This window comes from Crassostrea angulata, chromosome 10 (genome assembly GCF_025612915.1).
Source record: "Crassostrea angulata isolate pt1a10 chromosome 10, ASM2561291v2, whole genome shotgun sequence".
In the NCBI taxonomy this organism is placed as follows: domain Eukaryota; kingdom Metazoa; phylum Mollusca; class Bivalvia; order Ostreida; family Ostreidae; genus Magallana; species Magallana angulata.
The window spans coordinates 45,679,706-45,682,380 of record NC_069120.1 but is presented as its reverse complement, the minus strand read 5'-3'; the positions used below and the strand labels follow the sequence as shown (position 1 = coordinate 45,682,380).

The window sequence follows — 2,675 nt, the reverse complement described above, 5'->3', positions numbered from 1 at the left end:
CTGAATTGATCATTTAACTGTCAAAATATATTTACATCAATGAAATATTTATCAGCGTAAGTATAATATCAGGTCGTTATCCAGTTTGAAGTAGCAAGAGGAGTCAGTTCATGTTCTTCGAGAAATACTGAAGGAATACTGAATGTATTCATACGCACCAGATTTGGTGATTGGGTCTTCTGTGTTATGCATAAATATCACTCAAATCAACCAATGCAATTTAACAGAGGGAAAAAAGTGAATGTAAATATTTAAACATAACGTGATTTGAAAAAAGATACACAATTTAAATTTACAAGTCCACCTAATTATCGAATAAAGCCCATGATGAAGTGACTAATCAGTTTGAGTAAAATTGACGTCCCTAATTCTCAACCAATCAAATTCTGACTTTAAACATTCCGTGAATTACAACTGAAACTGATAAATTGTTCAAGCCTTTATTACATATATTGAATTGAATATATTTTATTTTATACACAGTATAAAACAATGAATGACGTAACAACAGTCTTGTAAAGAAAATCTACAATACATAACTTTACAAAATAAGACATTAGCTCTTAAGTACTAGTTTAAGTAAGCTCATTTTTTATCGCTTTATAAAAGACAAACTTTGGCTATAATTTGTTTTTAAGATTTTAATTACTTTTGCTCTAGTGATAGTAACATTTATTATCTAAACTATACATAAATATTAACATGTATCTCAATTTCCACATATACTAACAATACAAAGTTAAATATATCGTAGCATTCTAAAGGATTTGAAATGTTAATCTTATTTTTCTCCAAACTTGGTAAATGCACAATTTTTAAAGAAGGCTATTCATCCGTCTAAATGTATATGACAATTCTTTAAAAATACCGAACTCTCCAAACGAATATCTGATCATGCACATAATTATAATAAAGAAACATTTTAAAGCTACTAAAAATTTATCTTCTGTTCGTATCTGAAATTTAAAAAAAAAGCGTCAGATAAACATAAAAACGAGCAATGATGTTTGATTAACAAACCTTTCTGAAACTTTAGCATGAATGGTGTAATCCATAACATATTTTATGCATTCAATACAGTGACGTTTTCATTAAGAACGTTTGGCGACTGGATAATTAACACAGTAACGGTAAATAAAGATTTACTTTACTTTAAAACTGGTATACCAGCTCATATCATTTTATCTTTTGAAGAAAACATCGGATCCAATCATTCATTCAGAGTTCTTCGTCTCAATGATTTAAATACAGACTTAAATTTTACCCAGTCCTGTTAAGAATTGTACTGTAAGAGTATTATCATTTGAAAATATTCCTGTATTTACTATACGATTTAAACCTTTAAATAAACAAGTTAAAATGGCGAACCTTTCTTGGCTTCCTTCTCCAGTATCGCCCATGTTTTTGAGCCATATGAACTTCAAGAATTAGTGTCACAGACTAAAACACAAAAACAAAATAAATACAGATAGAAACTATTTAATATTTCATATTCATGGGATCTATGCATTACTACAAAAACATAACGTTCAGTTATGTTTTTAAAATCTTAATCATTTAACTGGTGAAGTTGAGAAACATATGTTACCCTCTCTCTCTCTCTCTCTCTCTCTCTCTCTCTCTCTCTCTCTCTCTCTCTCTCTCGACATACCTGGTGAATATCCAAATTGTTGAAGTGATGTACGAATTCCCGATACTGTCTTTCCCAATCCATTTTATGACCTGTTCTGTTTTAAGATTTATGTTCACAGTATTAATTTTAAATGGCCTGTTCGATTTGTGTCAAATATAAACATGAACACATGTTCATGTAATCGGCATTAAGAGGAAGTAGGTTAATTGCGAACATCAACCCTCTTAACGGTTGGTTTCTAACATTTAAAGTTTAACAGTCATTTGATACGGATTTTCAACTCTGTGCGTGGAATAAGCTGGTAATGTCTAAACGCTTGGCTTGGCTCTCCTTTTGTTGCTTACGGTGTAAAAATCAGAAAAATCAAATCGATTTGGTGGTTAGGAGTGGAGGGGGGGGGGGGTAAATCATTATGCTTAGCTGTTCTCAATATTAAGTAAGTGTTTAGAGCAATGAGGAGTGAATTCGAGCTGGATACTGTGAAATCATTTTTAATTGTGGGGGGGGGGGGGGGTCAACGTTTGTGGATAGCAAAAATTGTCCTGGTTCGTGGGGACGTAGTTTCGTTGGTAGTTTAATTAGGATAAATCTAATTAATATCAAACAAATGATTGTATATACGATCGTGGGGATGTAAGCTGTGGGCAAGGGTTTTCAACGAAAGCCACGAACATTAGTCTCCCACGAACAATGATGATTCCACAGTAGGAGACAAGGAAACTTTTATATTCTGCTCCGAGTTGTAATTAAAATGATTTTTGAATTGTTCTATATTTATACCCCAGTATTTAAACAACAATTTGCACGGGAAGAAAGAACAAATCAAAAGATTTCTTTTTCCTCTATTTTATCATGTCGATAAACCCAGCTTGAAATAAAAATGTAGAGTTTAAGGTCAGTTTATGTAATAATTGATCAAATTATTCTTCCAACGTTAAAATATTAAACAAAGTAAAAAACCTCTTATGTGTCAACTGTATATTCTTTTCTTTTTATCTTTATCTAATTCTAAAGGTGGGATATTAAGTAAAAAAGTATGTGA

General features: G+C 31.4%; 1 long non-coding RNA gene across 1 annotated transcript; it reads right to left on the bottom strand.

The window, feature by feature from the left end:
- Positions 1-441: 441 nt before the first annotated feature.
- On the bottom strand, positions 442-1,829 carry LOC128168365 (uncharacterized). The gene is made up of 3 exons (XR_008241328.1): positions 1,652-1,829; positions 1,369-1,440; positions 442-956 (listed from the first exon to the last, which is right to left on the bottom strand). It is a non-coding gene; the product is annotated as an uncharacterized LOC128168365 (long non-coding RNA).
- Between the last annotated feature and the right edge of the window lie 846 nt (positions 1,830-2,675).